Genomic DNA, 15,298 nt, shown 5'->3' on the forward strand with positions numbered 1-15,298 from the left:
CCCTGCATCACCGCCAGCGGGTTGCTTAGGATACCTAAGTTTTTTCCTGGCAGCCCCAGTTGCGGGAGAAAATGAAGAAGGAGCCGTTGACGTGTCATGTTCCGCTTCAGCTGACAGTGTGTTCACCAGCAGGTCTTTGCACCTCTGCAGGCTTGTGTCGGCCGGAAAGAGAGACACCACATAGGCTTTAAACCTAGGATCAAGCACGGTGGCCAAAATGTAGTGGTCTGATTTCAACAGATTGACCACCCTGGAATCCTGGCAAAGCGAATGAAGGGCTTCATCCACAAGTCCCACATGCCAAGCGGAATCGCTCCGTCTTAGCTCCTCCTTCACTTTCTCCAGCTGCTTCTGCAAAAGCCTGATGAGGGGAATGACCTGACTCAAGCTGGCTGTGTCTGTACTGACTTCACGTGTGGCAAGTTCGAAGGGCTGGAGAACCTTGCACAACACGGAAATCATTCTCCACTGTGCTTGAGTCAGGTGCATACCCCCTCCTTTGCCTATGTCATAGGTGGATGTATAGGCTTGTATGGCCTTTTGCTGCTCCTCCATCCTCTGAAGCATATAGAGGGTTGAGTTCCACCGCGTCACAACCTCTTGCTTCAGGTGATGGCGGGGCAGGTTCAAGAGTGTTTGCTGGCGCTCCAGTCTTCGGCACGCAGTCGCTGAATGGCGAAAGTGGGCAGAAATTTTTCGGGCCACCCAAAGCGTCTCCTGCACGCCCCTGTCGCTTTTCAGAAAATTCTGCACCACCAAGTTTATTGTGTGAGCAAAACATGGGACGTGCTGGAATTTGCCCAGATGTAATGCCCGCACAATATTGGTGGCGTTGTCAGATATCACAAATCCCCAGGAGAGTCTAAGTGGGGTAAACCACTGGGCGATGATTTCCCTCAGTTTCTCTAAGAGGTTGTCGGCGGTGTGCCTCTTACTGAAACTGGTGATACACAGCGTAGCCTGCCTTGTAACGAGCTGGCATTTCTGAGATGCTGCTACTGGTGACGCTGCTGCTGTTGCTGCGTAAGGTGATACATCTACCCAGTGGGCTGTCACAGTCATATAGTCCTTAGTCTGCCCTGTTCCACTTGTCCACATGTCCGTGGTTAAGTGGACATTGTGTACAACGGCATTTTTCAGGACACTGAGGACACTTTTTCTGACGTTTCTGTACAGTCTCGGTATCGCCTGCCTAGTGAAGTGGAATCTAGACGGGATTTGGAACCGGGGACACACTACCTCCATCAATTGTCTAAATCCCACTGCACTAATGGCGGATACCGGACGCACGTCTAACACCAACATAGCAGTCAAGGCCTCAGTTATACGTTTTGCTTCAGGATGACTGCTGTCGTACTTCATCCTCCTCGCTAAGGACTGTTGGAGGGTCAATTGTTTAGTAAAAGTAGTGGTGTTCCTACTTCCTCTCTGGGATGATGAACGACTCCCAGCAGCAGCAACAGCAGCAGCGGCAGCAGTAGGCGTAGCAATGCAGGATCCTCCAGAGGAATCCCGGATAGGAGAGTCAGTCATGCCAGTGACATGGCCTGCAGGACTACTTCCGATCCTGACTAAGGAGGAAATTGACGAGGAGGGAGTTGACGGTGTGGTTTGCAGGCGCTTGGATACAACAGGACAACGGGATTTAGGTGTCCCTGGACTGCTTACGGTCTTAGCCAAAGTTTCTGAACTTGACAGTAACTTTTTATGAACGCGCTGCAGGTGCCGTATAAGGGAGGATGTTCCTAGGTGGTTGACGTCCCTACCCCTACTTATTTCACCTTTACATATGGTACATATGGCAAGACAGTTGTTGTCCGGATTTGGATAGAAATATTGCCAGACCAAAGAGGTGGAATGTTTGGTCTTCTGCCCAGGCATGACCGTGATGGGCTTTTTCATCCCACGGACAACAACTGTCTCCCCCGGAGCCTGATTTAAACAAACCACATCACCATCAGAATCCTCCTCGCCAACTTCCTCCTCAGCGCCAGCTACACCAGTATCCTCATCCTGTTGTACTTCAACAGTGACATCTTCAATTTGCATATCAGCAAGTGGACTGTGGGTGCTCCTTTCAGCACTTGCAGGGGGCGTGCAAATGGTGGAAAGAGCCACCTCTTCCCGTCCAGTGCTGGGAAGGTCAGGCATCGCAACCACCACCACACTTGGACTCTCCTTGGGGATTTGTGATATCTTCTTAGAAAGCACAGTTCTTCGCTGTGCTTTTGCCAGCTTAACTCTTTTGATTTTTTTAGTGGGAGGAGGGCTTCCATCGTCATGTGAAGCTGAACCACTAGTCATGAACATACTAGGGATCGACCTTAGCCGTTCCTTGCCACTCCGTGTCGTAAATGGCATATTGGCAAGTTTACGTTTCTCTTCAGCTGATTTAAATGTCTTTTTCAAGGTCATTTTCCTGAACTTTGCCATTTGGGATTGTATGTGCCCTCTACTATGACATTGGGCATCGGCCTTGGCAGACGACGTTGATGGCATGTTATCGTCTATGTCATGACTAGTGGCAGCAGCTTCAGCACTAGGAGGAAGTGGTTCTTGATCTTTCTCTATTTTATTTTTATCGGAGAAAGTTTGGTCCTCCATTTATGTTATATCGATTTGATATATACGTGCGGCTAAACACAGAAAATAAAATTTTTTTTGGTTTGGACTGGAGTGTACTTTGGGGGTTACAGCACCCTTTAACGGTCAAGCCAGCCGGCCCTTTACTTATGACACAGGCGCACTCTTGGCACTACTTTGTTGATGCACGTGCGGCTACTGCGCACACAATTCACAAACACAGAAAATAATTTTTTTTTTGGTTTGGACTGGAGTGTACTTTCGGGGGTTACAGCACCCTTAACGGTCAAGCCAGCCGGCCCTTTACTTATGACACAGGCGCACGCTTGGCACTACTTTGTTGATGCACGTGCGGCTACTGCGCACACAATTCACAAACACAGAAAATAATTTTTTTTTTGGTTTGGACTGGAGTGTACTCTCGGGGGTTACAGCACCCTTAACGGTCAAGCCAGCCGGCCCTTTACTTATGACACAGGCGCACGCTTGGCACTACTTTGTTGATGCACGTGCGGCTACTGCGCACACAATTCACAAACACAGAAAATAATTTTTTTTTGGTTTGGACTGGAGTGTACTTTCGGGGGTTACAGCACCCTTTAACGGTCAAGCCAGCCGGCCCTTTACTTATGACACAGGCGCACGCTTGGCACTACTTTGTTGATGCACGTGCGGCTACTGCGCACACAATTCACAAACACAGAAAATATATTATTTTTTTAGCACTTGGGGGGAGCACCCCTGATGGACAGAGCACCCCCTGGACAACACTACAGCACTCCTTTAGGACTGGGACACTGCACAGGACTTTGGAGTGGACACAGCCCCTATGGAGAACTGACTGCACAACACAGTCCAGCCAGCCCCTATGGACTTTGAAGTAGTGGACACAGCCCCTATTAACAACAGCAGCACAGCACAACACAGCCAGCCCCTATGGACTTTGAAGTAGTGGACAACAGCAGCACTACACTACACTACACTACACAGCCCTAACTCCCACCCTCCCTCTTCACTGTCCACAGCCGAGTGAGAAAATGGCGCCGACGCGGGTACCTTATATAGGATCCAAAACCCGCGAGACTCGGAAGGCGGGATGATGACGTTTTGCCTCGATTTCAGATCCGAGTCAGGCGGGAAAAGTCGAGCCTGACTCGGATCAGACTCGGATCGGGGGGGCTCGGGGGGGGTTCGGATTTCAGAAATCCGAACCCGCTCACCCCTAATTTATACTGTACACCTTATACCGATCACACACATGTCTGAGGGTATAGGTGAGAAGGGTGGGCCTCCGGTGCTCAAATCATGTAAATCCTATTTTGCAGGCCTGTCTGAACAGAATTTTGTGCAAAATGGATTGTGTAGTGCCTGTTGTAAACAGCCACCTTTCCTATCCGATACACTTGCACCTACACAAAAGCCATCTTGGGTGGAGTCTTGGTTGCAGGTTTTGTCGAATATGGTGGACAAGGTTGCAGCGTCGCGTGCTCCTACCACAATATTGCCTCATTCTGTGGGATACCCACAGCAGTTGCATCCTTCTATGTACATGTCCCCTAGGAATCCCTGTTTCTGATTCTTCTGCTCACTCTAGTCAGAATATGCTGCTGTCTATAGCCCCTCAGCAGGTGGTACAGGCGAATAGATGAGTGGCAGCAAAGAAGCAGGGGATAAGAGAGGTCCTCTTCAGAAATTGCCTTAGGATTCTGACCCAACCTCCTCATCACACTCTGATACACAGAGTTCTGGGTCTTACTCAGTGGAAGACGACGATCAATCCTCTGTGGATGTCCCCTCACTGGTAAGAGCGGTTAGATCTGTCCTTAGTATAGAAGAAGAGGAGGTAACGCCAAAATGTAAGACTCCGGTATTTAGGCGTCAGAATGTGGCTAAAGATTATTTTCCTTAGTCTGAACAACTGACGAATCTCATGTCTGAAGCATGGTATACTCCAAATAAACATTTTCATGTTACAAGGAATTTAACCTCTCAATACCCATTTGCACTTGGGAGTGTAACTAATGGGAAGTTCCCCCATCAGTAGATGCGCATGTAACTAGATTGATCAAGACCTCTACATTACCCATTCCTGCAGCATCCTCATTAAAAGAGGTTACAGATAGAAAACTTGATAACTATTTAAAATCAGTGTTTTCATTATCTGGAGTTATTACCAGACCAGCTATGGCTGTAGCCTGGGTAGCCAAGGCTATAGTAGAATGGACGAAGTCTCTGGAGGATAGCATGCCTAATATCAAAGAACAGCTGTCTTCCCTCTGTCAGATGCGAGAAGCAGCTATATACTGTATATAGGGGAAGCGGTCATTGATGCAGATTTCTTGGCTTCTAGGGTATCGGCAGCTTCAGTTGCAGCTCGAAGAACCCTTTGGCTAAAAACCTGGAAGGCAGATACAGGTTCCAAGAAAGCCCTGGAATCCTTGCCTTTTGTGGGAAAGGTACTATTTGGACCTGAGCTGGATGACATAGTGTCTTCTCTGGTGACAACTAAATCTGCGGGGTTGCCATCTACGACTACCCCTAAGTATAGGCAGTCGTCAGCTCGGTCCTTTCACCCACAGAGTAGGGCAAAGGGACAGTGTTCCTTTAGACAGGTTAATTCCCACAGGAGACGGCAGACCAAGAAATCCTGATCAACCAACGCGTCCTGCTACCAAGTCTTATAGAAGCCCACTGCATGATGGGACGAGCCTCCTCCTACAGTTTTCTCAGGCCTGGCATCAGACCACGACAGATGCCTGGGTTCGAGAGGTGGTCTCTCAATGTTATACCATTACCTTCCTAAGGCATCCCCCTCAAAGGTTTGTTGGTACAACCCTGCCTCCAGACCCGGTCAGATCCTTGGCCTTCCGGGAGTCTATTGGGGCCCTCCTGAGGTCAGGAGTCATAATTCCTGTTCCTGTGGCGCAATACGGAAGGAGTTATTATTCAAATTTGTTTTTAATTCAGAAACCAAATGGGTCACATCGCCCTATGCTGAATATGAAGTCTCTCAACAGATTCATCCATGTGCCCAAATTCCGTATGGAAACCCTACAGTCAATTATGCTGGCAATGGAGCCTGAAGATTTTATGGTCTCCCTGGACATACAGGATGCATATCTGCATGTTCTGATTGCACGATCCCACCAAAGATTTCTAAGATTGGCGGTAGATCAGCAACATTACCAAATTCAGTCTCTACCTTTCGGGCTGGCCACAGCCTCTCGGGTATTTACCAAGATAATGGCTGTGATGACGGCTCATCTCAGACAACAAGGGATCAGGATACAGCCATATTTGGATGACCTCCTGATATTAGCACAATCGCAGGAGTTGTTACAATGTCATCTTCAGATGACCATTGTCTGCTTACAAGAGCATGGCTGGATAATAAATTGGAAAAAGTCCTCTCTTTCTCCAACTCAGCGGATGATGCACTTGGGGACGCTGTTGGACTCTCTGAGGAGGATTCTCCTACCAGAGGGCAAGAATATGCCACTACAGTCTCATGAGCACAGTCTACTCTGCAAACAAAGGGTGTTGGTTCACCTGGCAATGCAGGTGCTGGGCTCCATGGTATCCACATTCGATATGGTGGCATAAGCCCACTTCCACTCCAGGTCTCTGCAGCAATGGATTCTGGGGGTCATTCAGACCCGCTCGCGAGCACAGGATGCTCGCAAGCGGGTCGATGTTCCCCCACTGCGCATGCGCACGATGGAGGGAGCTCCGTCGTGCGCATGCGCGAGACCCGGCGAGCGACGGGCTCTCCATCGCTCCGGGTCTCGCACCAAAGGGGGCGTGCTGTCGATGTTGATTGACAGCATGCCCCCTTTGGTGGGCGTGCCTGCCAGACGGAGGCGTTCCCATGGGAACGCCTACCGTCTGAAGCCGGCCCCACTGACATCACTAGTGATGTCAGTGGGAGTGATTTTGGCTCTGATAGAGCCAAAAGCACTCCTGGGCTTGCGGCAGCGAGACCCTACCGCAGGGTCTCCGTCGCAAGCCCGATGGTCGCGATGGTGAAGACCATCGCGACCATCATCATGGATGCTCGCATAAGCTGTGGGTGGTCACCCACAGCTATGCGAGTGGCCAGGAGGCCGCTCCATTTTCATGGAGGAGGGCCCTGATTCAGAGCGAGCACTCTGGTCAGAGCGTTCGGCTCTGAATCAGGCCCTCTGTCTCATTGGGATGGTCAGTATCATCGGACAAAGGATCTGATTCAGACCTGCTCGCTAGCTGCTATCACTCGCTCCCAGCGTACGCACATCCAGCGCACGCCCTGCAAGGCAGGTGATCGCACGGCAAGGCATTAGCACGCCCACTATGTCTTGGCGACCAATCACTTTGTGTATGCAGACGCCCACCAGCCATTCATAAGATGCCCACTTGCACACTTTATCTCCTGGAAGAGCATTAAAACATTGGTACATCGAGCACCATCGGATTTGCTCACAGCACTTGAGGTTGACTATACCTGGCCGCAAGCACTGTGATCACTTCAGTGTGAAATACAACCAGGTGACGTGTACAATGACGCTGCCTGCTAATTATGCACGCCTATGAAACGGCGTTGAACCATACAGGCACGCCTGCATTCGTACCTCCACTCCCCGTTTTTAGAGGCCTGCCCCTGTTACCACCCATGAATGGCATCTTCTGTCACTCATTCAACTGGGCTGTCTATGCTGGGCGAGCGAGCGCATCCTGATCTGTCGCAATGGTTCGCGCACGCGCATTGTGATGCATACGCATGCGCAGAATGCAAATATCGGCCATCTACGAGCGATCGCATCCTAGCGATCAGGTCTGAATCAGGCCCAAAGTCTCAGATGATATTCATCTCGCCAGAGGTTTGGCTCTCCCTCGCTTGGTGGCTGGAGATGACTCATTTAGACAAGAGTCATCAGTTATGGGTCCCAGATTGGGTACTCCTCACCACGGATGCAAGTCTGCGAGGAAGGGGAGCGGTGACGGGAAGGTGGACGACTCTGGAGAGTCATCTACCGATAAATACCTTGGAGCTTTGTGCAGTGCACAGAGTGCTCATTCTGGCACAGATCCTACTTCACGGCATGCCTGTCCAGATTCAGTCCGACAACGCGACCACAGTTGCCTTCACCTCAACTGGGAAGCGGACTTCCTAATTCGTCAGGACATACAGAGAATGTAGAATGGGCTCTTCATCCAGACGTCTTTCAACTCCTGGTGGACAGCTAGGGACTACCAGATGTAGACCTCATGGTGTCACGCCACAACCACAAGGTCCCCAGGTACGGCACCAGAACGAGGGACCCCTCTTCGCCTTTGTGGACGCTCTGGCGGTGAGGTGGAACTTCAGGTTGACATACCGGTTTCCTCCAATTTTCTTCCTCCCAAGAGTTGTCAGAAAGTTCAAGCACGAAGGCGGTAGGTTAATACTAATAGATCCGGCCTGGAAAAGACATTGGTTCACCGATCTGACATGTCTATCCATAGACAGGCCACTTCCACTGCCTCTACAACCATATTTGCTAGTGCATGGTCCCTGCCTATATCCGTATTTACCTGGGATGACTTTGACGGCGTGGCTATTGAGGCTTCCGTCTTAAAGGCCAAAGGTTTCTCTGCTTCTGTGATCCAGACGATGATGAGGGCAAGGATGCTGGCTTCGACCTTCATCTATCACAGGATTTGGCATTCATATTTTCGTTGAAGTTCCAAAATAAAATATGATCCTAAGGTTTTCAAGATTTCAAGAGTACTTGCGTTTCTGCAGGCTGGGTTAGACTTGGGTCTGCGCCTGGCTACCTTGAGGGTTCAGGTTTCTACTTTGTCAGTTTGGTTCCAGTGCAGAATTGCCCCCCTGGCAGATGTAAGAACATTTTTGCAGGGGGTTCTCCGACTGCAACTTCCGTTTGTCCCTCCAGTAGCACCATGGGATTTATCCTTGGTTCTCAGGGCGCTGCAAGCTCCCCCCTTTGAACCTTTGGATAAGGTGGACTTAAGATGGTTGACAGCAAAGACACTTTTTGTCCTCGCTATCTCATCAGCTCATAGAGTTTCTGACTTGTTGCTCTCCATATTTGATTTTTCATCAAAATAGAGCTGTCCTTCATACTAAGGCGGGTTATCTTCCGAAGGTAGTATTCCGTTTCCATATGAATGAGGAAACTGCAGTCCCGGCTTTTCAGTCTTCAAACCTGTCTACAGGTGAAGCTTCCCTGGGTGTGGTTCAAGCCCTTCGTATCTACGTGGATCGTACCAGCTCCATCAGGAAATCAGATTCGCTCTTTGTGTTATATGGGTTTCACAAACGAGGCTGGCCAGCAAGCAAACAGAATTTGGCTCGCTGGCTGCGTACAACTATTGCTCAGGTTTATATACGGGTTGATCTCCCTGTTGTGGGTGGTTAGACGTGGCGCCTCAGCTGAACAGCTGTGCAAGGCAGCCACTTGGTCTTCCGTCCATACTTTTATCACATTCTATGCATTTGATACTTTTGCCTCCCAGGATGCTTCCTTTAGGCGGTGGATTCTCCTCTCTGCTCAGAAGCATCCCCACCCTTAAGGGAACTGCTTTAGGACGTCCCCAAGGTAGATCCTGTGGACCCTATGGACCCTGAAGAAAATAAGAGCTATAGTATAACATACTTTAGTTAACTCTTTTTCTTCGAGGTCCATAGGGCACCCACCCTTACGCACCTGGCCTCAGTTGGGATCTGTTCTTTGCTTTTTTTGTATCACTGATTCCCTCTTCGTATTTTGAGAGTGTTTCTTGGGTACATTGTACTTCCTTCTCCACTTTCCGTCTCTTGCTTACAAACTGAATGCCTGTGGCTGGAGGCGGGGTATATAGGGAGGAGGACCAGTGCATGCTGGGAGCCTTAAAGCTGTAGCTGTTTGGTGCAATGGATCTCTCCAACTACATACCCCAAGGTAGATCATGTGGACCCTATGGACCTCGACTGGCATAGAGAGGTCTATTTGAACGAGACGCTTAATAAAGTATTGCATTTGGATTGTATACGTACAGCACCTTAAGGAATTAGTTTGTGCTAAATTCTTTACATAGGAGACTTACTGTCATTTAACAAACGAGGCAGCTTCTTGTTACCATTTGGACAATTATTACATATGAATTAGTCTACAGGCACATTGTGGCTACAAGGACACTATTCTATATTCGCATATTTCAAGCTATATTCTTATTACAGATTTAATTTCTTTGTCATGTTTTTTATTTATATTTATATTTTTAGTATATTTTGTATATCTCACTCTTTATTTTTTTATTTTTCATTCTGTATAATAAATGTGTATTTTATTTATAATAAGCCTTGCTGAAATATTTTTATTTTCAGTTGAGTGATAATAGTATATAGATAATCTCTACTGAATTCCCCCCTCAAGCACTATCCTCTTTTTTGTAGTTTTTGTGTATTACTGTATTGCAGACAGCTGGTAACTGGCTTATTAGGATAAGCAGCAGAGAGTGTGGATGTTTAATTATACAGTCACCTAGCGCAAGGATAAATAGTGGTCGTGATACTGATAAGCTATAAATCTAATTGTTTCACAAAAAAAAAATTACATTGGCTGGTTTCTCTATAGGCCAGGGGCTGCTGCGGCACCCCGGTGACAGTACTGCGGCACCCCAGGGAGCCGCGGCGCACAGTTTGGGAACCACTGATGTAGTGCGTATATTCCACAGCGGCTGTTTTTGGTATTGTTTTGGTTGGTTGGAATTAGTCTAGTCCAGTGGTTCTCAAACTTGGTCCTCAGGACCCCACACAGGTCACGTTTTCCAGGTCACCCAGCAGGTGCACAGGTATGGTCATTACTCACTGACACATTTTGAAAGATCCACAGGAGGTGCTAATTATGTCACTTGTGATTCTGTGAGGAGACCTGGAAAACATGCACTGTTTGGGGTCCTGGGGACCGAGTTTGAGAACCTATGGTCTAGTCCACAGGTTCTCAGACTTGGGGCCTCATTCAGAGGCGGTCGGAGGATGCAAGCGGTCGCTCAGAAACTGGGCGGCCGCCTGCATCCTGACCGCCTGCCTCTGTTGCGGTCGTTAGGCTGTGGGTTAACACCCACAGCTCTAACGACCGCTCCAGTGATGGTCGCGATGGTCAGAGACCATCGCGACCATCGGGGCTTACGACGAGACCCTAGGGTAGGGTCTCCCTTGTCGTAAGCCCCGGAGAGCCTCTGGCTCTGTCTGAGCCGGAAGCTCTCCACTGACATCACTAGTGATGTCAGTGGGGCCTTCCCCAAACGGTAGGCGTTCCCATGGGAACGCCTCCGTTTGGGCTGCCACCCCCCCGGCCCGCCTTCCAAACGGGGCGAGCTGTCAATCAACATTGACAGCTCGCCCCCTTTGGATCGAGACCCGCTACAACCGGCGCTGTCGGTAGTAGCGGGTCTCACGCATGCGCACGACGGCACCGGCGCCGTCGTGCGCATGCTCTGTGAGGGGCCATCGACCCGGTCCGAGCGCATCGGCGCTAACGGTTGGATGGTTGGACAGAAAATCTTTACGTGCGTATGCAGCATTAGACTGAGGGTAGGATGATTAGGGTTTACTGTGGGGAGGTTAGGGTTAGGCACTAGAGGGTGGATTAGGGGTTGAATATTCACCATAATGCTGGATGAAAGGAGGTCTGACCCAGTAGTGACTGTCACATGACCCCGGAGGGTGCAATGGAGCTGCTGTAGCAGGTAAGTCACCGCTGGGCCACCAGAGATGCTATGTCAACATTCTAACATGTTGACATTAAATCAGAATCTACACGCTGAATGTCGACATCATAGCACACCCGCTGCAACCACTATATTAATGTATGCACACTATGTAAGTATGTAGATAAGTGTAAGTATGTGAGAGAAGCAGCTACAACCATAAAATGGCATCTAACAGCCAAGGGATGACGGAGAGCACCATGACAACTTGTACTTACATATACATCTTTCACTTATTGCAGGAATATTATTCAGTGTTTAATATATGTTAAAGTCAGATCACTTTAATGACTTTACTTAATATTTATGCAAACTAACCTTAGAGGAAGACTCAGCTAAGCACCAGGCTCCAATAGTGCTTTGTGTGATGTGGGCTAAACTCTAACTGGCAATTATTATTTCTTCTCTCACCTCATAAAGTCACAAGCTGAAATAAATGAGGAAATGGTGCCGCCAACAGGGCTCTGCGAGTGGGCATCACATGCACACCCCTAGTTACGGCCCTGTAGGTAACCAACACTTGCACCCATTGTGGTGATGAGGGGATGGGCATCCATTGCAGAAGTTTCATTGACCTCACGTGTTGCAATTGTAAGTGAATAGAGCAGCAGCAGTTGGTCAGTAGAACCATAAGGCTGTATCATCATAACAATTTACATGATTTACTAACATTTATCAATGCCATTCAAGCAGGGTTTTTAATTCCTGTGGGTAACTGGCTTCATACGTCCACGGTGTTCTGCTTTATAATATAAATGCAGCTTAAGCAGAATAGTATTCTATTGATCAGGACCACCATGAATGTTACAGGGCCCCCATACTGTATGGTGGGCAGGACACAGAGTGCCTGCTTGTGCATATCAGGCCACTATGTAGATGCTATGCCATTTTTATGCAGCGGAAATCAAGACCACACAATATTGAGGGCATGGTTACACCTCCTTGGCTGGCTTAAACCCCCCATTCGCGCCTTTGCTATTGATCACTATCAGGAAGGCTTTTGTCTATACTGACTAAGCTACGAGGCTGCAGATGCGGTCAGGGGTGCCAAGAGGGGAGTGGGTACTAATTGCCCGGGCTTGATAGAGGGACACGACATGGTGGACCGGGTGCGCTGCCAACCTCTCCCCCTTACCTGTCATCTGCAGCCTGTGTCTCCTCAGCCCAGCACATGCTGCTGTGTGCTGAGCTCCAGTGGGACCAGGCTGGCTGCTGCCGCTGATCAGCACTAGGAATCTACTCTGGCAGTGTAGGAGGGGAGCGATCACACTGATCGCGCCTCGTCCTGGATTTGCCCCTGGCTGAGGGGCACACGGTGCCCACCGTGGAGTGCGCTGTGCCGCTTCGCGGCGCAGAAAATACTATATATATATATATATAATTTTTTTTTAAGGAGGCATGGTCACGCCTACTTACATTAGGCCACACCTCCAGTTTGACCCAGCCCTGGCAAAGCTCACTACAGCTCTGGGTGCAGATGTATTAATCATATGGATCATTCATCTCTATTGCATACACGTCCTGTAACACTGCATGTCTTATCTTTAGTGTTTCAAGCGCGCCAAGTATTTTGACAGAAGCATAACAGACTTCATGCTGGGTTCTACATGAACAATGCCAATGTCCCTGTAGGACAAATAGATTTATATTTTCTCTTTACTACAGCATGGCTTGCAGCACTTCTTTAATTAAACTGAAATAAGGAACTTCCAGGGTCAAGAGATACATTGTAGTTCATGACATTCATTTATTAGCAGTTATTTATATACACACATATTACACAGAGAATATTTAGGGCTCTATTTACTACAATCCGCATTTGTAATGCAGATTGTAGTGTGATATTATCGACTGAATTCGCATTGCGAATTCAGGCAATATCACAGGGATTTACTACAAATCCCTTGCAAGGACAGAGCTTGCGATAAAGCTCTGTCCCTGCGAATCCCCTCCGCACACTAGTCACAGTATTTTCGCAAAAAATACTGTGACAAAGTGCCTGCACATGCGCCGACCGGCCGCCGCTGCTACCCCCCCGGCACTAAGCCCCGCCCCATCATTAAGCCCCTCCCCCGTGATCGTGGACCCCCCCACGACTCCCCCCCCTCGCGATCCCAACTCCCTTAATAGCACTTACCTGCAGTCATCGGTGCTCCGGTGATGTCTTCCTTGCCTCCAGTCAGCTGATATCCCATACTGCACTGGGACCCGATCACCTGATGACCGGGCTGCAGTGCACCATGGGAGACCAGCTGACCGGAGGAAGAACATCACCGGAGCCCCGACCACCGGTCCCTGGACTCAGGTAAGCAAATTTTTTTAGCAGAGATCAGCTTGCGGTCTGTTTAGACCACACAGCTGATCACTGGGACCGGCTCCGGGCTCTGCTCTCCCCGTTAGAGCAGGGCAAGAGTCCGGTAACCGGGGGAGACCCTGGGTAACGCCACCTACAGGTGGCGTTATTATCACAGGACTTTCCCCGGTATTTTTTTACAATTTATTTTTAGTAACTTTGGTCGGATCACATTTCCCATTACAATTATGGTAAATGCGATCTGCTTACTAAAAAAAAGTGATACTTAGGGGTTGGAGTAGAATTTTACGAATTGTACTCCAATTGCCTTGTAATAACTATAGGTGATACTAAAATAATGTGAAAAGGGTGTGAAAACACCCTTTTTCACTTTATTTTAGTAAAAATAATGTTAATAGATAGAGCCCTATGTATCTCACATCAGTCGTTGCCCCATTGAAAAATACAATCTATATACTTTTTTTTTTTAGGAAGTCTATTAACCTAACAGTGTGTTTTTGGAGTGTGGGAGAAGAGTGGTCGACTGAGAGCAAGTCCATGAAAAGAGAACATACAAACTCTGTACAGATAAGTGTCTCTGTATTCACCTGAGCATTTTAAATCAGCACGGATGGTGTAATGCAGGAGTGGGGAACCTTTTTTCTGCTGAGGGCCATTTTGATATATATAACATTATTCATGAGCTAGGTGTAGGCCACGCTCCCTCAAAGTGATGTCATTCGGGGGTGTGGCCACAATTGCCGATGATTAGAGCAATGACTGGAGCATCCTGAGGATGCTTCGGGGAGCTGTAAGGGCAGCGGTGTGACCACCTGAAGCATCCTAAGGACACTCCTGGAGCAGTGCTGCTTAGATTCTGGCTGCAGTGTGCCATTCTAGGCACCATCCTAGCCAGATGAGGCTAGCAGAGAAAAGCTCAGTGGGCCAGACCAAATGAATCCGCGGGCCTTATACGGCCCCCGGGCCTGAGGTTCCCCATCCATGGTGTAATGGTTAGCATAAGTGCCTCACAGCACAGAGGTCTTGAGTTTCATTCCCACCATCGCCCTACCAGTGTGGAGTTTGGATATTCTCCCCGTACTTGTGTGGGTTTTTTCCAGGTACCCCGGTTTCCTCCCACAATACAAAAATATACTGGTAGGTCAATTGGCTCTCCCCCCAAAAAAACAGTGTATATGTGTGGGTGTGCATGTACATGTGGTAGGGAATATAGATTGTAAGCTCCACTGGGACAGGGACTGACATTGTAAATGGCTAAATATTCTCTAGGCACTAGGGTGGCGGTTAGGGGTAGGGATTAAGGTTAGGTGACCCGGAAGAAGACGCTGGAGCAGCTGCAGCCGTCTGGAGAAGATAAGACACCACTGGACCACCAGGGAAGGTTATATCGACATATTGTCTTTGTAGACATGATAAATGTCGACATCACTATCTACATGCTGCATGTAGACAGTTCTCATGTGATATGATGACTGTCGGCAAATCATACCACACCCAATCATGTTCATTAGTCATGTTCATTGGTGGATGACTGAGAGCATATCTGACTTTGCATTGCAGCAGTTAGCCATGACAGTGGCACACCTTAGTGTAGGGATAGCCAATCAGAGCTCCTGCATCAATCTTGTGCATTAAATAGCCATGTATTTTCTAAAATCAATATTATTTTGA

Source organism: Taudactylus pleione, unplaced genomic scaffold (genome assembly GCF_031769625.1).
Source record: "Taudactylus pleione unplaced genomic scaffold, aTauple2 ptg000313l, whole genome shotgun sequence".
NCBI classification, from domain to species: domain Eukaryota; kingdom Metazoa; phylum Chordata; class Amphibia; order Anura; family Myobatrachidae; genus Taudactylus; species Taudactylus pleione.